Below are 22,179 nucleotides of genomic sequence, written 5' to 3'. Positions count from 1 at the left end.
CTGACTGGCCTGTATCTCTTTCTTGATGCTTTTTGTTCTTTCACAGGATCCTTTCTTCTGGGCAGGATCCCTACTTTTACTCTGCTTTCCCCATTGTTGTTTAAGCTGTTAACCTTCCTGAGCACTTCTAAATACACATATCTCATTATGAACCTTTTTCTCATTTGTTACAAAAAATCTGCCTGTTTTTGTTCCAATTGTGAGCTAAAAAATGATATCAGCCATGATTTAGAAATGTAAGAATGCCTGTGATTATTCTTTTTTGACAAGGAAAAGGAAAGCTATATATTTTAATTAAAAGTTAAATGATGTAAAACTACTGCCATCAACTACAAAAGCCCTTAAAGGGTCTAGAAATTCATTTGGTGTTTATGTATATATTTTTTTGTATAAAACTTGATTTTCTTCAAGCTCCAATATGTTTGGGTAGTAACTTGCTGAAATTTGTGTTGATAGTCACTGTCTCTTCTCTTTCTTCCTTGGGCTGTGATAAGGGAGTAACAAGGGGGGTGTTGGACATATATACAGGAAATAGGAGGAGAAAAGACAGAAAAACCTTACAAATTGATAGTACCACAATTTCTTACATCTGCTAAAATAATATTGTCACTACATTTCTACAGACAGAATACCTGGTAATATCTGTAATATTCTTGACTATAAAAATATAATAATAAAACATGTACAGCATAGCAAATGTGTCATATGCCATTTAACTTAAATATACATGTGTATATTTTATTATACAAAATGTGTGAAATCTGTAGAAAGAAACTTAAAGTAGACATTGCTTCCTAATGTAATAGAAATACAGTGGATGCTTAAAATGATCATTTGGTTAATGAAGGACAACTGTGGTATCTTCTCTGAGTCCTATAGCTGTCTTTTCTTTCTTTTCATCCTCTATATTTCAGGAAAAGCAATTTCAAAATGTAGATTATGACAATGTTTCTATTAAATTCTAGACCCATGAAAATACATGGACAATTTTTGCATCACAGCAGAGGAGTTCTACATAAAACTTGGATCAAAAGTTCAAAACTCAAACCAATAATTTTGGATTTCCCCAAGGGCTACCTATTTGACCTGTCATCCAGGAAAGACCCACACACATATACAGAAGGAAAAATAGGAGTTTCTCTTTTAATAGGGGCTAGACTCTTGTGATTTTCAGCTTAAAAACTAGATTGTGCATTTGGACTTATGGGGGAAAAAAAAAAAACATCACCAGCATTTTCAGCCCAAGTTCATGTTTGCTTTTCGTTTTTCAACCTGTGACCAATTAATCTTATGAAATTACATTATCTTAAAGCATCCTCTACTTTACCAGTCCTTTCTTTAAGGGCTGAAATGCTCGGACTTTTAAAAGTTTCCTACATTCATTCACACTATTCGGAATTTAAATGTTAGTGCTTCTTCCTTTATATATTCGGTTATGACTGGTTTTATTTTGCAACAAATATGTAGCTCATTATTTTATCTACCAATTAATCTTTTTGTTTCTTTGCCAGTTTTGAGAGTGCTTAACAATTTTTAAATACTGTATCTTTAACAAAGTAATCACTAGGGTAACGTGGAGGGTAAATAACAAAACAAATTCAGCTACCTTTACAGTCTTTAGTCTTATCAGAATCTTTAAATTTATTATCAAGTTCTTTCTTTTCCTATAGAATACTGGCCAAAATACAATTTATAAACAGTAGCACAAGCCAGTCAGAAAAAAGAGTTGAATGATCCCTTGTTCTCATGATTTAATATATTCTGTTTTAAATTATTATTTTGAATTGTTTTAGACGGTGTTAGGAAATCTCTTCAGAAAAACAGCAAGTAACTGAGCAGTATGAATAAATAGCCTTAGTTGTTAGTTTTTAACCTCTTCTAATAGTTTTTAACCTCTTCTAATAATTATTCTTTGTGTGTGTGTTTTCTTACCTTTGTATCTTCAGTGCCAAATACAGTATCTGCATAATATAACGATTCAATATTTTTTCGATTACCTACATTGGGAAAAGATTTCACTCAATCTAAATATCTAGAATTATGGCACTGAGTAAAAGCAATTATGATATACTTTTACAATAGAATATTATACATCTTAAAAAATAACATCAGTCAGTATTTATTGACATAAAATGACATTTACAACAAATTAAGATCAAGATACAAAGTAATAAGATATAATTTTATAAAAATAAATTTTAAAATGTTTTCAGAATATATCCTACACTGTAATATTGAGAGTGATGTATATGAGTTATGAGATTTGACTGTTTTTTTATCCATTGGTATTTTTCAAAACTTTCTTCAAAGACTGTGTACTAAAATCTTAGGACAAAATCAGTGAATTTTTATAAAATTACAAAGTTAAGAAAGTTTTTCTAAGAATAACAACAAAAATAAAAAACAATTAAGGAAAAAATTAAAGTTAAATAAAAATGGAAATTTTCTCTGTTTTATGCTGTAAACTATAATTTTAGTTTTAAAGCTATGTTGAAAAAGGACAGTCTTTGTCTTTCAGGGATACATATTGAATTATTTACAGAATAATTCTTTAACATAATCAGGAGTTGGGAAGAAGTAAGATAGAGAATTGAGTGGAGGGAGGAAAAGCAAAATTAGGCATGAGTTGATAATTGTTGAAGTTGGATGATGAACAAATAGATGTATGTATGTATTATCTCTACTTTTTGTTATGTTTTAAAGTTTACATCATGTAAATTTTTTAAAATTAAATTTATTATATAAATTTCAGGTATACAACTTTAATAATACAACATTTGTATATCCTATTGTGTGTTCACCACCCAAAGCCTAGTTTGCATCTGTCATCATATATTTGACCCCCTTTACCCTCTTTGTCTTTCCTTCACCCCTCTCCTCCTCTGGTAACCACCATTCTGTTGTCTGTATCTATGAGTTTGTTTGGTTATTTTTGCTTGTTCAGTTGTTGCTTTTTGTTTTATATCTCACATATGAGTAAATAAGAATTATTCTTAAGAAAACAATCAGAGGTGTTTTATTATAAAAATGAAGTTTTTAAACACAGTGATTTTCTTTTATAATAGAGAAACCTAAAAACTACCTAAAATGTCCAACAGAAAGGTATAATTAAATAAATGATATTTCATCTTATTGAATATTTATTAAAATGTTTTTGAAGAATGTTTAATGACATAAAAAAAAGTAGGAATGTACAATTATATATTTTTGTTTAAAAGGCCTATACACTTTTTATACATGAATTTAGAATATGAAGGTAGATAAATCAATATGTTAAAAGTTATCGCTTAAAAAACTAGATTACGTAATTATACTCATGAAAAAAATCACATATCATGAAAAGATTACATAGGATTTAAAAATGTTTTCATATTTTCTGTAATTAGCATACATTATTTTTATAATAAAAAGTTCAGTTTATGATGTGAAGTTAATAATGAAATTAATGAAACGATTTGATATTTTGACACAATGGAGGAAACATAATGCTTTGAAAGCCCTATGCCTATAATTAAAATTTATCCTTTAAGATTTAGAGGGACCTCAAGGTTTTTTTTTTTGTCTTGAAACTTGATAAGCCATAGAAAATCACTTTTAACGAGAGATGTTGGAGATATTAAATAGGTATGTGAGTGGTTTATGTTTTTAAAATAAAAAAGAATTAGCTTTAGCTTATTTTTAAGTACTTATATTTAAGTAAAATATAAAATATTCGAGTGATGAATATAGATGATTATTTTTAAAATTTTAACATGTTAAAAGATTTCCAAAGAGATTCTTTAAGGAGCACATATTCCTTATGCATTTTAAATATTTAATTTAGAAATAATTAACTTTCAAATATTTTGAAAGACATTACTATGCAAATCGTAAGTGTACTCATTTTGATATAAAGAAGAAAATTTATCTTCTAGCCTTTCATGGCCATTTTTCTACACAGTAACATCAATTACCTAAAAGTTTATTAGTTTCAAATGCCAAATATTCATTGGAGTATTTTAAAATTAGTCAAAAAGTTGATTAGTTTAACAAAGGAGGCAGTTTTCCTTTTAAACATGAATGAAATCTTCCATTGGATTTCTGTAATATTCCCAATTACATTTTTTGTTTGTTTTTGTGCATGCTTCTCTCTAGCTTTGGTTTAACAATAACTCATGATCATGTCAGATAGCTATTGCTCATGAGAGAGGCATAATATCAGTTAGCAATATCTGACTAACAGTAACTTAAAAAAATCTGGATTCATTTGTTCCACCTTAGAAGAAGTCTGGAAGTCTGCATTTCTGTCATTGTTTCAGTGGCTCAGACTATGATTCTCCTCTTTCATCATGGTTGCGAGATGGTTGCTACAGCTTAGAGCTTTGTGCCTTGTAGAGAGGTATAGAATTGGGTGGAGGTGGAAGGGAGGCTGTCTTGGCAGTAGCTGTAACTTTTTCTAGGAAAACAAGTTTTCCCAGACACCTCCAAAACAGTTATTGGCTTTAGTGTCATTGTTAGAACTGGGTTACATGGCTACCCCAACTACGAGGAAGGTGAGGACACAGGAAATAGAATTGTTATAATTGCGTTAGACCCACTCTTAATGGGGAGGGAAGGCAAGGCATGTGGTAGGAGTTGGGTAAGGGTGGGTAATGGGGTGAGGGTAGATCTGGTGGTGCTGATAGCATCCCTGAGGGGAAGACTATTATTGACGTGGGGAGCGGGGGTAAAGGGGAAGGCAGATGAAAAGCTTACTCTTTTTATGTATAAAGCACCAATATACATACAATACAGAGATATTTAGTATATCATATTAAAATTTCATGGGTAGATGTTTAGGAAAAAAGTGTCTAAAAATGCTCTTGAGGATGTGATACTAAAGAAAAGGTTGAGAAATAGTGGCCTAGACCAAGCATGATCATATTCCTGAGGCTTTGCACACCATCTTAACAACAAAATCGGATTCTATTACTAATGACAAAAAGAAGCACAAATATTCAATAGAAAACTAACAATGTTTGCCTCAGATAATGTCATAAATTAAGTTAATGAACAATTTATACTATCTTGTAATTGGTGGTTTTCTCTCACTGGGCTGTGAACTTCTTAAGAGTAGGAATGATATCCTATTCATCTTTGTATATTAGTACACTAGGCTCTCAATATATGTATTTTGTAAATTGAATGGAACAAACAACGTTGTACCTAACATATGTTTACAGCTGGGCCAATTATCCTCAAATATCAAGTAGAATATATTACCCTACTCAAAAGCCTTCAGTAGCTTCCAATTCGTTATAGACACAAGGTCCAGCTTCTCATTCTTATTTCCTACCATTTTCTCAACTATAGTATGGGATCCAGGCACTCTGATCTACTCTGTCCCAAAACACTTCTTCGATGCCAGTGGTCTGTGCTTTTGCATATGCAGTACCCTCTAGTGTCATGTTACTGTGTTAATGGTTCAAATTCCTTTCCCCTCAAGACTCTATTCAAAGTCACTTCCTCTGGGAGTTCTTCAATGGTTACACTTGCCTAGAAGACCTTTTCCTTCCTCTCCAACCTTTTCAAATCCTTTCCTTCACAGCCTAATTTAAGTCCTGCTTTCTCAACAAGTTCTTTATAAGACCCCTAGCCCATGTTCATCTCTATCCTCTGGTCTGTTTCATTCTTTGGTGTACCTAATTAAGTAATTAGATGTACCTAATGTCTTTACTTGTTAGTTGTCTGACTCAAGCATTTTTATCTTGTCTCTACAATAGGCTAAATTACAAGAGAGCAGGGAATCTTTTACATTGTCCTGTGTAAGCTCTGTGCATCTAGGAAGCAATTAATAAAAGCTGGTTTAATAATAGTTAAAATCGATAAATATCAATAGATAAAATAAAAGCCAATAAATAGTTGGAAGTTCTATTTTCTTTGCTGTTCTAAAACCCAGTGTATTTTGTTACTGTATATTAACACAAATATATCTTGCGTCATAGGGATTCGCTCATAAGAAAAAAATCAATAGACCTGACTTAAGAGCTGAAAGCTGTCAACTAGTTTTGGTCTCCCTTCGAGTTCCTGATCCTCTCTACATGAGAGGGTTGAAGGCTAGGAGGTTTAGCATAAAGCTCAGGGCTTTGAAGTCAACCAAGTACAAGTTATTTAATTTCTTGGGCCTCGATCATCACTTTTGTAAAACGGGAATACTATTCTCTACCATGTCAGATTGCTGTGAGGATAAAATGTGGTCATATAAGAAAACACCTACTTCAAGATCTGGTAACCCATAGGCACTCAATAAATGATGCTGAGGGCAGCTTGACTTATCAGCCTGATGTTTGGGGAGCCTTTGCTTTACTGAACATCCCCTCCCTTGAAGAGAGGAGGTCATTTAAGTGTACTTGTTTAAAAGGTATTTCTATCTGAGGCGTTGAAATAAGAGTAGTATCTACATTTCATAGCATTTCAAGAGCTGGAATGAAACCCACTTGTTTTATGGACAATGAAAGCCATGCCCAGAGAAGGTGACTAGTTTGCTCCTGGTTCCAAGGCCAGTAGCAGAAATGAAATTGAACCAAGATACCCTGACTCCTGATTAGGGCGTTTTTGCCCCCTTGTCTAGGGTTGCCAGATCTAGCAAATAAAAAAACCAGAATACCAGTTACATTTTGGATTTCAGATAAGTAAATAAGTTTCTAGCATAAGTATTTTTCCATGGTCATTAGTTAAAAAACAAAAAATAAACAGCTGTTTGAAGAACAAATTAGAAAAATATGTGCAGAGAGTATCTGATACACAGTTATGTTTATTGGCAAGTGGCTTTTATAAACATTGAGAACTTGCCTATAAAGGGAAAAATGGCACTTTAGGAAAGTGAGGCTATTGATTTTTAAAAAATTGTTTTATTATTAAAATTTTGAACACATCTAAAAGTCACTGAAAATCAGCAATTGTCAAGATATTATCATATTTCTTTTGTCTATGTTTTCCCCTTACTGAAGTGCTTTCAAGTAAATCCCAGACATCATGTTACTTTACCCATATGTGCTATGTATCTCTAAAATCGAGACTATCTTCTTACCCTGCTATGCTGCCATTATCCCACCTAATAAAATTAGTAACAATCCTTTGAAATCTTCTGATACCCAATCCATACTCACATTTCCCTGATTATCTCAAAAATACCTTTTTACAATTGGTTTATTTAAATCAGTATCTGAAGTTTATTTGTAAATATGGTTTTTATGTCTCAAGTATCTTTAATGTTATTTTTAATGGCAAAAATGAAGTAATGAAGAAAGACATTGGTTGATATCCTAGGGTAGTTTTATTAGGTTCATAGCAAGCTGTTTGATTGCTCTTATATAGATGGTACAAAAATCAAAAGAGGTTTTGAAAACAGTGACGTCATAAATGATTGTTTATGAGATAGTCAATTATAGTAGTTCTGTTGTTCTGTTTAAACTAGATGAAAAAGAAATAACATGGAGAGAGATGTCGTTTTGTTTTTTGAGTTGATCGTTTTTTTATGCTGAAGCCGCTTCACATGTAAAATAAGGATAATAATATAATAATCATTACTCCCCAGATTGTGAAGGTCAAATAAAAATCTGTCTGGGAAAGCTGTGCTTAGCTGGATAACAGTGTTTCTCCAATCTGACTGTGCTTCTGAGTCATCTCAGTGCTTTAAAAATAATTTCTCTGATTCTTGCCAGATCTACTGAATAAGAATATCCCTATGGAAAACCCAGGAAAACATTTTAAACAGCCTCTCAGTGTATTTCTGATGATGATAAAATTTGGGGATCACCAACTTCACCCCCCTGGACTAATAATACTTCCCAGAGCTAATGATACTTCACAGCACTGTGGGGTGCGTAACAAATGCAGTGAATAAACACCAAATGCTTCCTTAATACCTTAGTCATGATCAGTATTTTGAACCCAGGTGATCCTCATCCATCTGTTGGACACTTGACCTTGGGATGAATTAGAATTCCTTAGCTTACTTTGTCTCATGGACACCATGTGGTATAGTGTCTGGCACATAGAATACAATACACATTGGGGAAATGAACACATGAATGATATTACTGAGAATTCAGATCAATGGAACTTCATATTATCAATCTACAGACAATACAGGATACTGGTAGGCCACCAGTGCTATTTTAACTTAGGAGAGGCTCAGACTTAGATGGGAATGGCCTAGAGAATGGGATTAATGCCCAATAGAATATATCTTCCAATGTCTCATCTCTCTTTGTATACAGTTTTGTTTTATGTGAAACTTCCTTTTCCTCCTCCAGTCAAAACTAGCTTTGAGGAAAGAATGAGACTGGAAACACATTCATATGATTGTGGGAATAGTAAAAAGGGATTTACCTTCCAAGGATATTTGCATTTCAACAAAGCCCTATGCCTCTAGAGAAAGGGCTATTCCAATGGTGGGAGAGATGTTTAGTAAGGAGGGGCTATCCTATCACCCTTGATGTCACCTCATGTAGGCAGGTACCTTCTGGTAAGACTATTGCCTGTCAGGGACATGCTGGGTGCCTGCTGTGTCTGCTAGCTGGAAACCCTAAGGGTCAGATTTTCTTGCATGGATACTTAATAAGGAGGGAAGCTACTGCTAATAGATTGGGGAGCTGCTTCCTTTGCCGTCTCTCCACAGAGAGGGTTTCCTTGAGTCGGGCCTCTTGATTATCTAGATCAAGTGTTGTGCTGTGGGGATCTAATTCAATGCTTCTTATCTATAGTTCTTCCTCAAAAGGAGGAGACCAGAACACTCAGTTCTATGCATGAGTAGCAGTAATGCCTCATACTTGAGAAGACACTGGAATTCAGCCAGGAATTCAGCCAATGTCATTACAGGGAGAAGACTAGATAACAGACTTTCATGTGATGGAGAAAAGAAGCCCTTTATTGTCATTATGTGCTCAGTGATACAAAAAGGAGGAGACATAGTTTATCCACTGATAGTTGACTCTGGGACAGTGAGGTTTTCTGAGACCTTATTTTAGAAAAATAGCAAGTGTGGATCTCACTCTTCTAGTTCCTGAGCTCGCTGCATTCTCTCCCCCCCCCCACACGCACCCCATGCATGTGCATGCACGCACACACGCATGCACACAGTCATATACACACATCTTGGGCCAGGCTAGTAAAGCCTCGTGGGAAATAGGACTGAAGAGTTCACTGAAAGGGTTTCAAATTTAATTTTACTAGGTAAACACTTTAGGGATGATAAAGCAGAAGGAAGCTTTCTGATGGAGGTCTGCATGACATATGTGAGTATTACAATATATGGGCATAATGTACAGTGAAGAAGTGGAATAATTTAGAAGAAGATGGAATGAAGTTAAAGGATTATCTTCTGCTGCATTTCAGTTCACTTTAGGATGATAGATTTAAGAAGGTAGACTAATGCTGATGTCTAGGGTGGTTCCTACTGGAGTCTTACTATTATATCTTGAAAGTAATTTCAGATGGGCGTGGACCACCAAGGCAAAACTAGGGTAGCCTTGGACATGAGGATGACTAGAGAGTCATTTCTTAAGAAGTTATAGTTATATGAAGAAGTATTAATCATAAAGAAGAGGGTTGACCATCCATGGAAACAGAAAACAACAAGTCTGAGAGTCTATTTATGCACTGTCATTGGAGACAGTATCTTGACTAATGAACTTCTTGTATTTCGATCTCATTCATAAGGCCATAGAGAGGAAGTTTACCTTAGGTGAAAGCATGTTCTTGACCATTCTGGTACTCAATGACAAAAGGAAAAAAGTTCCCGTAACTCCTAATAGTGGCACACATTTCTTTTACACAAGAAACCTCTTTTTTGGGGGATCTTAGTTTTCTCAGAGATTTTTCTAGCATGCTAAGTAGGATGGTCTGAACACAATCAAATCACTGGAATATTCTATCTCTCTCTCTCTCTCTCTTTTTTTTTTTACTTAAGTGGTCTCTGAAAAAGCCCTGCTGTGAGGAGTTCTAGGGTTCCAGACTGAGTAAAAGTGGGACATACAGACCCAGTGAGACCTGGTCATCTGACAGATGAGGTGACTGTGGGAGGAGGGAGGTCCTGGACTTGCTCAGGGTGATTTAATTAGTCAGAGACTGATCTGACCCCGGATACAGGCCTCCTGTGACACAGATTCTTCTAAGTGACTATCCAATGATACTAACAAATGCTACTTCCACCCAGAAGGAACTGTGGGACACATTTATATTTTCTTTTACAAAAGATCACAAGTTATTTTAACAACTTTTTTGTTATAAAAGCAGTATAGTCTACAAGGGATATTTGGAAAATATAATAAGCACACAAAAAAAGGAAAAAAGTCTGTAATTGCACCAATAAGAGCATTGTTAACATCTTGGTATAGTTTTTTATTTTTCTCTCTATTTTTATTGAAAAAATCAAGATCATATTGCACATACTGTTTTGAACCTGCTTTTTCATGTAATTTTGTTGTCATATTTTTTTTTACATTAGCAAATATTTTTCCTAAGATAATAAGGAATTCATTGATAAAAGAAATGTGTGTTTTTTTTCTCCTCTGAAAGTTATCCTGTGTGGCAAGTTGAGTTTAAAATGTGGAGACAAATAAAGGTAAAAATGAATAGACTGAGCAAATCAATTCCAAAGGGTGTGAAGTCTCTGCTGCTAGAAATAACCTTAGGATTATGCCTTCTAGTTTCAAACATGTTGATAATAGCTGTGTGCAGGCGTGAAGGTTGGCATAAAGGATGAACATCAAACTCCAGGTAGGAGCTATGAATAATCTGGTGAGAGCTGCAAGTCATTTGCCAAGAGCAGATTATCCTACAGCCCTATCTGTTAGGACCTGTACTAGTTGCTCCTCCATGGACATCTGGTCAGCAATTTTTAGTTGTTTTTAGGTTGTAGGAAATGCTTTTACCAGGCCTGAAAACTTCTGTCCCTGATGTGGACATTTGGGAGGCCAATGACTATTTTTATTTTTGTTTTTTATTTTTGTCCAGGAAAGCCATGAGGATGTATTAGAGAACTGAGGGATTTTGGGGGTTTACATGACAATCACCTTTGTGCTTCTAGGCTACTCCCTTGGCCACCTAGTTGTTCTGTTGCCAGGTCTGTAAATGTGCTGGGTGTTTTCCCCATTCAGTCTCTGAAAACTCTCCATGCACTCAGTATTTGCAAGTTCTCTCTGTCACAAATTATGCCAGTGAAGTCTAAATTGAACTGGGGTGTTTCCAGGAAAAGAGATCCAAATTCTGTTTCTATCTCCTGTAACTCTAAGCCAGTTACTGCTGAACAGTCTTGAAGTCAGACACCTGCTGGGGTGCAACTTGTGCTTAGCTTGGCTGATGAGCCCATGCTGAGGGATTTTTAGTATGCAGGCCTCTGGGTCAAGATGCGGAAAGGAAAGACAAGCAGGCAAAGCAAGAGGAAAAGCCAGAGAGTTGGGAAAGGTCATCTGTGGCAGGAACTTTGAGCTGTCTGCCCTTCACACTCTTCTCTGTTAATATGTGCTCTCAAAGTAGCTTTTGATATCACTGCTTTCATAGAAATATGAAATATCAGCACAGGAGGGGCCCTTAGAGCTAGTTGAGTTCAATTTCTAATTTTACAGATGTGGAAATTAAAGTCTGGAGAGGCTAAATGGCGTGAGTAAGGTCACATAGTTATTGGTAGAGCCAAGATTTGAACCTGACTCACCACAATCCAGGGCTCTGTCTACTACATACAATGTATGTAGCTGTCTCTACATACAATATTGACTTTCCATTCACATTTAGTATTATATTTATATTTTCTGATTTATCTGTAGTGGAGGAGGAATTGCTTAGTCCTCTACTAAAGCAATTTAGTATCAGGCAACTCAAAATCTGCGGCTAAGGAAGAAGTTTCATAATAAATTATTAAGTGAAAAAAGCATAGTGTGCATAGTATATACAGTATGCTATAGTTTAAATATGAAGAAGAGTGTGTGGTGTGTATGTATGTATGATAATTACACATATGCATTTATATAAATATGCATATGAATACATGTCATAATTAATAACTTTGGAAAAATTTGTAAGAAACTTAACATAATAGTTCCCTCTAGGAAAATGGCCTGGGGCCCTGGTGGGCAGCAGGCATAGAAAGGAGGCGTATTTTTCACTTCTGTACTTTTTTAATTTTACTGTAGGCATGTATTAACTAGTCAATAAAGAAAACATAAAAACATTTAAAGATGACATGTGAGCTGAAATAAGGAAGAATAATAATGCTTATGGGGAGGCCTCCTGGAAAGGGTGGCATTTGAGCTGGGCTCTGGGACACATAGAAATTGGTCCGGAAGGGTCAGATCAGGGAAAACCATATTTCAGGAGATCAGAACAGCATGCTTAAGGTTACTGAGTCAAGAAAAGCAGTGAGTGTTTTGGGGATGTTACATAGTCTGGAGAGACTGCAGAAATGGTTAGGCAAAGTCAAGACAGGAGGGGAGAAAGAAAATGAGAAAAACAGCTGGATGGAGGTTATTTTATACTTAATGTGTTTTAAAGGGGCCCTTTACAAACTGGCCCCAGTGTTCCTTTCCAAGGTCATTTCCCACCTGCGCTTCTGCCACAAAAGCCAACTGTCCACCCTCCAAATAATCAGACCTTTCCCACACGCACAGCTGGGCACCAGCCACTTCCTCTGTCTGAATTTGGTCCACCAATTCCACTTTTTTCCCTCCTCTAAGACCCATTTCAAATGTCACTCCCCTCCTCCCAGACTGCCCTCAGAGATATAAGCACTCTGTCTGCAGTGTGCTCTTGGCATTTTGCATTTGCCTTTAATTATAGCACTTGTCCATTTAAATTTCAATTTTTTTGTGGAGTAAAACTGAGCGTGAGGTCATTTGTATGAATAATGTTGCTTCTTTACTCCCTAATTTAGGATTTTATTTTCTAAGTTCTCAGCTATATAGGATCTTATTATGATGAATGAAGTACAGCCATGCCATTCTGCCTTTGCACGGCCATCACATTACCTCTCCTCATGAAGCCATTTTTCTAATAGAGAAAAAAGAGTGAGGATCAGAGATGTTATTAACTAAGAAAAAAAAAATCTTTTAAAAAACTCTAGGCCTCGTCTAAACTATATAACATTTCTTTATTATCTTCTGACCCCATTAGGCTCTTTAAAAGTAGATCTAGTCTAAAGCCAATTAAAGGCAGATATCCTGACATTTTTTTCGGACTTCTATGGAATTTGGAACTTAATAAAATATTATGTATGAGTAAGCAGTGAATGAAAAGTTAAAAAAGAACTTTGTTCTGGAGTGCCCTTGTAGTTTCAGAGTTATTATGAACTTGTTTCCTCCAGTTTCTGTAAGTCTTCAATCAGAAGTTGAGCATCTGGGGAGATATTTAATCTCACTACTGTGTATTATATCTGAAATACAATTAATATAGAAAGTACATGCATCTGCATTCCAAAAGGGGATTAAAAAACCTAAGAAAGGCTGTACAAACATGTGTTCTTAGGTTATTCCTCTTTGTTTTTCTCCCTTAGGCAATTTAGGTAGTAACTGCTATTCTGTAGTATAGTTCTATCTATACAGAGACATGTATAAGATGAGCTGAGAATTCACAGCAAGCCTGAATTTGCACACCATTGCACAGATTCTTTTCCTCTGCCTGGACCAATGTCTTTCTGGCCATTCTGAGCATTCTGGACATTCGAGGGCACCAGACGAGGCTTATACATTTATTATTTTGCATAAATGGTGTCCTTCACCAAATGGTTCAATTGCTTACTTTTTTCAGTTGCTAATCTGTCATGGGTACCCTTCTTGCACAATATATATAGGCTGACCTAATTTTTTTTAATGCTGTGTCTGACTCCACTGACAAGGACCTTTCAATTATTCCAAGTTCTTTTTATTTATTTATTTTCGCAGTTATGAATAATGTAGCAATGAAAATTCTTGCACATACTTCTCGACTACTATAGGTATGACAGGACAATGTATTTAAAGAATTGGAATTGCTGGGTTAAAAGGTATATGCATTTAAAATTTCGATAGCTGCTCGTAAGGACATACCAAGGGCTGGGTGGTAGAAGGGGTCCACCCTGGTAATAGGCAATAAGGAGTGCATTATCTGTCAGGAATTTAAAAACAATAATAAGACCAATGTGAGACTGCTTTTTATTACCTCTATGCACTGGCATTGATAAAGTCAGAGTAAGTTCTTAGTGGTGTGTATGGATTCCATTAGAGCTGACTTCGGGGGCAGATTGCAATTCCTACACTTATGGCACTACTACATATTTCTGAGTTTAAACAGTAGATTACAAATAAAGAATGATAACACAATGATTATAAAGACTATGAAACAGAACTTGATTTACTTCAATAATGTTATTCTAAGTGACCTCTTACAGTTTTTTATTTCAATTTAAAACAGTGAAGGAGAGCACAAACTGCAAAGTGTAATATTTTTGATTAATAATGTAAGTTTTAGTTCATACATGAAATATTTTACTGCATTGGAATAATACTTTCAAAATTAAAATTTAACTTGGTGTCAAATATACTAAGTATGCAGCTGGATTTTGTCAATTGCCTTCTACAAAGAAGGCACGTCTCTAGTAAGAAAGAAATCACTCACCAGCTGAAAAATGTCTTTACAGCTTTCCCTTCTCACCTCCTGCCTTTATTTTAAGATTGTATCTTAGTCTATTCAGGCTGCTGGAACAAAAAGTCACAGCCAAGGTGGATTATAAACAATAGAAATTTATTTCTCACAGTTCTGGAGGCCATAATCCAAGATTATGGCTTGTGCAGATTAGATGTCTAGTGAGGGCTCATTTCCTAAGTCAAAGACGGCGCTTTCTCACTGTGTGCTCTTGTCCTTGGAGGGGCAGGGAGTTCTCTGGGGGCTCTTTTACGAGGATATTAACCTCATTCATGAGGAATCTACTCTTACGATTTAATTAACTCCCCTGGGGTAAGTATCAACATATGCATTTTAGAGGCATGCAGACATTCAGATCATAGCAGATTGCTTAGTTTCATCAAGGTTTCCCAAATGAGAGACAGTGGGAGAGGAGGTAGAAATGGCATTATAAATGGGCTTAGAGGCCAAATGGCTGGGGTTCAAACTCCAGCAGTTCTCTTCACTAGCTGTCATCTTGGGCAAGTTACTTTAATTCTCTGTGCCTTAGTTTCCCCAGCTGTAAAATAAGGAAACAGTGTTATTGACCACATAGTATTGTTGTAATGATTAATGAGCTAGTTTTCATAAAGCACTTCAGTGTGTGGCCAATGGTAAGTACCATGTGAGTGTTTATTGTTATCCTTACCTACTAAGGGTCAGGCACTCTGCTAGGCATGGAAGATAGATTCTTTTTTAACTGCCTTACAAAAATCCTACAAACTATGCATCATTATCCACATTTTGCAGTTCTGGTTATGTGACTTGCCCAAGATTATACTGCTAATCAGTGATGGAGATGAGACTCTAACTGAGACCCCAAGTCCACAAACTGGGCCCTTTCCAAGGGGTGGAATATCATGGCAATTTTATACATTGAATCTGGAACTAAATCACCCCACTCTATTTAGTGATCTGGGCTAAATATCCAGAACGAAATACCTTGACTTCTTTGACAGTTTGAGCAATTTGTAAATTAAGGGTTTATCCTAATTCTAGAGAATGTCGAAAGGCTTAATGATTTCCCCTAAAGAGAGATGTTCTGTCAAAGGAAGTTAATGAGAAAAGGAACATCTGTTTAAAAAGTATTTTTATATTAAAACTGGGAGCTATCTTTTGAGTAAAAAGTCACCAATGTGGAATATCTATCTAAGCTATCTGTATGGGTTTGTATTTTAAAAAAATTGAGGAAATTAAGTATGGCCTATAAAATGTAGACATTGTATATAGTATTTGAAAAAAATGCTGTGTAGATGGAAAGAGTGCTGACTCAGTTGATCCAGTTTCTGGGCCTCAAGTCAGCCTCCAGTAGTTAAACCACTTCTTCATGGGGGAAATGAGTGGGTTGAACTGGATGACCTTTTAGGCATCTAATCATGCTAAGTTTCTTTCCATATCAGGAGACATGCTATTTTACATTCTGTTGCTCAATGATGGGGGCGGAGCGGGGGAATGGTATATCAGGAATTTGGGGAAATCCAAGAATATAAAATATATGTCTAAAAAGTTATAACATTTATGTAACCAAGAAAGGATTGATATCCTTAATCTCTAAAAAGATTATTAAAAATCATAAGAAATGATGACCACCTTGCTAGAAAAGTAGGTAAAACAGATGACTTACGAAAGAAAAAATGTAAATGGTCAATAAACAAATGAATTTTAATTTTCAGTGAAATGCAAATGAAAACAGGTAAAATTGGCAAATATTATACCCAGTAGTAATTGGTAGCGTGATGACATGAATACTCTCTTACGTTGCTTATGCAATATAAATAGGTCCAATTTCTTCCATCTCTTTTGTTCCAGCAATTGCACTCAAATCTATTTGTACTAAAGAAATGATCATATATTTTCACAAATTTATTTTTAAAATGTTCACTCAGTGTTATTATGATAAAAATTAGAAACAATTTAAATGTCAAACAATAGGCTATTTGTTAAATAAATAATGCTACATTCATATAATGAAATATTATATAGTCATTAAAGTTACATTTGAAGATTCTTAATGAAATAGGAAATATTTATAATATAAATGTTAAATAAAAAACAAGATGCCAAACTATATATAAAGTATGATATTAGCTTTAAAAAAATAATGATGCACTGAAACAAAGAAACAAGAAAAGGTACACTACTATCTTATAGCTTTTGGTTCTATGTGGTAGTTGGTTTTCTTCTTTAGGTTCTTTTGATAGTTCAGTGCTTCTGAAATGTTTTATAATATGTATGTATTACTTTTATAATCAGAAAAAAAAAAGGGTGTATAGAAATCATTGAGAGAAAATGAGGAGAGAAGTTGGCCAGAGTGGGGATGGCATGTTCAGTCTAATTTGATCAGCAAATAAGAGAGGGAATGCTGTTCACCAGTGGCTTGAATCTGCCTGTTGAATGGTGGTGGTGGTGATGGTGTGGTGGTTCTGGCATGGGGGAGGGGTGGGGAAACCCTCAGATGTGATGGTTTTCTTTGTTATAGATGGTGCTTTAGAACTGGGAGGTATCTTGAATTTGGCAGAGGTCTACCCAAATATCAGCAAATTTCCTATTTTCACAGTAAGTTAGGATCAGACAGGGAGCTAATTTAAAGAGAAAACATAAAATCCAAAAGCAAAAACTACCCACTGCTTTTCACTTTGTCAGACAAAAAAGAACGGTAGGGCAGAGAGTCTTCCTCACTCTCAGAGTTACTCTAATTTGCGATTTGCTTTTGTGTGTGTTATAAATTTTCACTCTTGAGTTTTTTTTCTATTAAGTTATTTTCATTATGACTTTTTGCTCTTTTGCAAAGATCTCATTCTGCAGAACTGGGGCAAGGAAGGCCAAGAGAAATTAGTGAAGTTAATTAGTAGTAAAGGAGTTAAGAGTTCAGGTAATCTCAAAGTAACTTCAAAAGTATCCTTTGCACCTTTTAAATTTAGGCTTCCCTAATCATCACTCCTTTCTCCCGCTTCCAGAGAATTAACTGTTCCCTCCTCTGGGTTTTATAACAATATCATCGTAGCAGTTACTATTTGTGAGTTCCTATTTTGTTCCAGGAACTGTTTTGATATACACTAGCTATCATAATCTTACAAAAACCTTTCAAGGTAAATAAAATAACAATAAATACTTCTTTAGTACTCAGTCTGTTCCAGGTACCATTCTATGTGCTTTACATGCACTAACCCATTTAATCCCATACAACCACCTTATATGATAGGTACTATCATTATTTCATTTAACACTGAGTGAACATTTTTAAATAATAACTTTGGTTACCAAGGTTAAGTAACTTTTGTGGTATCACACAGACACAATAGTTAGTGGAGCCGGGAGGCAGTATGGTTGCAGAGTTCATGCTTTTAATCACTATACTATACTGCCTCTATAGATAAAGGACTGAAGCTCAGAGAAGTCACACAATTTACCCAAAGTCACACAGTAAGTGGCAGACATTGGAGACAAATCCAAACTTCCTGACCTTAGAGTCTGTGGTCTCCTTCTTACTCTGAATTACCTCTCTTTATATAGTAGAGGTTGTCAAACGTTTTCTGTAAAGGGCCACATAGTAAATATTTTAGGCTTTGTGGGCCATAAAGTTTCTGTTACAACTTTGAGTTGTAGCAAGAAAACAGCCATAGACAATATGTAAATGAGAGAGTGTGGCCGTGTTCCCATAAAATGTTATTTATAGACACTGAAATTTGAATTTCATATAATACTTGTCACAAAATATTGTTCTTTTGATTTTTTTCAACTATTAAAAATGTAAAAACCATTTTTAATTTGTGGGCCATACAAAAACAGATGGTGAGATTGGCCCATGTGTGAAAGCTATAGATTGAAAATTTTGCTTTTAACATCATTATATTATAGAATGATTAGATATGGGTATATCTGTCCCTTTGCAATCTCTTTCCTCAAACAGTTCTGCCTGGGCCCCAAATATGCATAACCAACTGAGAGAATAAGAGGCTCTTGGTAAATAAAATTCACATTCCTTAGAAAGAAATTCAGAGATTATGTGACCTTTTTTGAATATTCTTTGTGGGAGTCGCACTCTTGACTCCAAGCAGGTTTTCAGAATATTCCTTCCATTACTTTAAGAGAAGCTGTGGTAACTACATTTTCCCATCACCTCAGTTTTGAGATGAGGTCCTGGTGTCTCTTAATGGTACTTGGCAATTGCCTGGCTAGTCGGCTTTATTTTTGACTCTATACTTAGACCAAACTGAGAACTCGTGGTAACCAACCCATGGTAACAATCAATTATTATAGTCCTGGGAGGAAGAGACCAGTTAGGGTAAGGTGTCTACAACAGAAGAGGGGAAGGGTGACACAGTCCTTGGTTGGCCTGGGTGTAAGAGGAGCTGGACTCTTGGCTCAGAGAGGCTTTGAGGATTAGGGCACTGAGATAAGATGAGGCCTCAGGGCTTGGCGATGTTTTGTCCTAATTCAACTATGATATGGCTAAATAGGCTTTAGGCTTAGAAATGTAAATATTGCTTAGATCTTTGACTCTGGAGAACATGTATTAAAATTTGTAAACCAGCATCTTGCAAGCGAATTTTTAGAACAAAATCCATTTGCAATAGAGGTGCTCTATGTAAAAGTATATTGACTGAAAAGTGATTTCCTTTTGTGATTTTGAGGGGAATTTAATCATTATTTGTAGCAGTTAGAAACATGATACAGGGAATTAAATTAGGGTTAAGAATTAGTGAAATGAACTCTTACAAAAGGAAACAAGATAAAGCACTGATTGAGAAGATAGTCACTGCAAAGGCAGTAACTTCATTTTAAAAAATACTTTTTACTGAAGTTTAATCTACATAGAGAAAAATGAACTCATTATAGGTCTATAGCTTGATGAGTTTTCACATTGAATATACTTGTGAAACCAGGTTCCAGGTCAAGAAACAGTATGCTTCTTGTAACGTTGAGAACTGGTTTATTTGTAGGAGGAGAATGGAAATAGGGACCTGGTTGGAAGGGATGGTTAGAAAAAGTGTCTTGAAATTGGGTTTGGACAGGAAGCATAGTTTTATTTGAGATGTACTGGATAGGGCTGAGGGGAATTACAGGGTAGGGTAACGAGGGTAGCTGCTGCAGCTTTGGAGTTAGACTCCATTTAGGTCTAACTTTGCCTCTGCTGTTTCCTCACCATGTGAATGCAGGCAAGATTCTCAGCCTCCATAAGTCTTTGTAGCTGTGAAACAGTAATTTCCACGAATTACTCATTCACTGTTAGGCCTTGGGGCTTGTTATAGCACCTGCCACACAGGAAGCCCTAAACAAAGATTTTTAAGTGAATAAAACAACTGATGAATAATACATACGAAGTACTTGGCACAGTCCCTGGAAGATGCTCAATAATGTAAATAAAAGTCACAAAATAACCCATTGACCCAGTAATGCCACATTTGTGAATATGTTCCCCAAGAAAATTGTCCCCATAAAAGAAATATATATATGTATATCACACAAATTATATATAACATATATATATCACAAACACGAACCCTATATATATATATATATATATATACACACATACACACACACACATATATGCTTGTGTATATATAAAATGGCACAATTGTTAATTTTAGTGAAATACTGAAACTAACTCAAAGACTCTGCTAGCAATAGGGAAAGGGTGTGCAATTATGAATTGTTGAAACAATGGAAAACTATTTATCTAAAGCTTGGCAAATTGGATATCCTATGTTGAAAATATTTCAAAGATCTGAAAAAATGTTTAGAAGATATATACAAGTGTATATTTGAGAATGAAAACTGAGTAAGAGTTTGGAGTGATAAAATATAGAGATGGTTATGCTTTTTTTTCCAATTAAGTTGCTCAAGAGTTTTTGAATTGATTTTCTTCCTCCCCAAGAAAAAGAAACGAGATGAAGCTTCCAGTTCTCCTTACGAGGCATGAGCTCTGTGGCTTCACTCATTTCAAGCAAGCCCCACTCTTGCTGTGGTGTCCCTGTTAGGCTGTGGAGGGGTCACTGATGGAGGATGCTGGAAGGAGATGAGTTGCTGAGGAGCATGGCAATTTCCTAATCATCTAAGAGTGTGAGATGTATGGCAGAATCAATTAACTTAACGAATGAATTGGCTGCCGCCAGTGCAGGTCCTTTGCCTGAAACTCTTTTGAAGTGGCTGCATTTACATGTTTTCTCTGTAACTGACAATCTCTTGCCAATGGCTGCCATGGGTTCATAATTTTGAAAAAAACATGAACTAAGAATTCCATCACCATTTTGAAATAAACTATCTCATAAAGTCTAGATGACCTAAAACTTGCAATAATAATAATTAGTTAATATTGGTCATAATTTCACCTTAGTTTTATATTGTGCTCTATTGTTCTGAGGGGACTTTCACAAAATGAGAGGATTTCCAAATGCACAAACTCTTATAAAATTTCAAGCACAAATTATTGCTGTTTTGTTATCATTTCTACCTGATTCTTATAAGCTCCCTATGAGGAAGGTGGGGCAGATCTTATTCCAGTTTCACAGATGGGTGATAAACACAGGAGGACCAACCATAACAGCAGACTATGAAGATGACTATGTTGAAGTGTGGGGGTGGGGTGTTATGGCAACACAGAGGGACACCTGATTTACCCATGAGTCAGGTGACCAAAGATTTTCAAGATGTGAGAGTTGGGGGGTGAGTGAAGGGCAACTTTGTCCAGGCAAATAGAGAAGCACAGGGCATGTCTGAAGAAAGGGTGATAGTGAAGAATGGGAACCTGTTAGAGTGAAAATAGAGGCTTAAGTGAGACCAGGATTTCCTATTGGACAGCCCTCAGCTCTCCACAAGATGAATGGACTAGGATGCTCATCCCTAAGCCCTCCCTTTTGTCTGCCTTTGTCCTTTCGCTATAGTAGACAGAAGCACCTGATACCTTTGCTTCCTTTTCCTTCTCCTCTCCCTGTGTGTGAGGCATCTTTTCTGTGGAAATGAAGAAAAGAGAGAACGGGAAGAGAAATCAGTTACTGAGACCTGAGAAGTTCTGGGATCGAAAGTTCCTTAATTCTACTCTGACTTAAGTCCTAAAAGGGTCACTCGGTGGTATCACTCATGACTCTAACTGAAGCACTCTTGGTAACTTCTGTATTGAGAGACATAATGGGGGCACCCCTGCCAGTTAGCCACTTGTGAAATATCACTGAAAACCTGAGTCTAGTTTTCACCTGGTAGCCCCTAAAGGGAGAAATCCAACTATAATCAAGCTTTTCAACCTTCTGCACTAATGATGTGACCCATAGTGGCTCTGTCTTGGCCACATGTGGCACATTGTCTGAAGATGATCTGTCATGTCTATATAGGGTAGTGCTCTACCCTGGACTGAAGCCCCTCCCCTTCCCTTGTCTCCCAGCTCCATATTTAGCCATCTGCTGAAGGCTACACATGTCATCAAAGTTTATCATCTGTCTTTACTGCTATGGAATAATGCAGAGGTTTATGTTCGTGTAATAAGCTTTCTCCTTTGGCTTCAGTTTTAATAGAATCACAGAGAAAGCT

At 35.8% G+C, this 22,179-nt stretch overlaps 1 protein-coding gene across 4 annotated transcripts in view; it reads left to right on the top strand.

Moving 5' to 3' along the window:
* The window catches only part of RHOH (ras homolog family member H), a 47,907-nt gene that overhangs the window by 13,941 nt on the left and 11,787 nt on the right, over positions 1-22,179 (top strand). The gene's annotated exons all lie outside the window — the stretch shown is intronic.

This window comes from Rousettus aegyptiacus, unplaced genomic scaffold (genome assembly GCF_014176215.1).
Source record: "Rousettus aegyptiacus isolate mRouAeg1 unplaced genomic scaffold, mRouAeg1.p scaffold_m13_p_10, whole genome shotgun sequence".
Classification (NCBI taxonomy): Eukaryota; Metazoa; Chordata; class Mammalia; order Chiroptera; family Pteropodidae; genus Rousettus; species Rousettus aegyptiacus.
The sequence above is the reverse complement of the archived record's forward strand: the minus strand, read 5'-3'. Positions and strand labels throughout refer to the sequence as shown.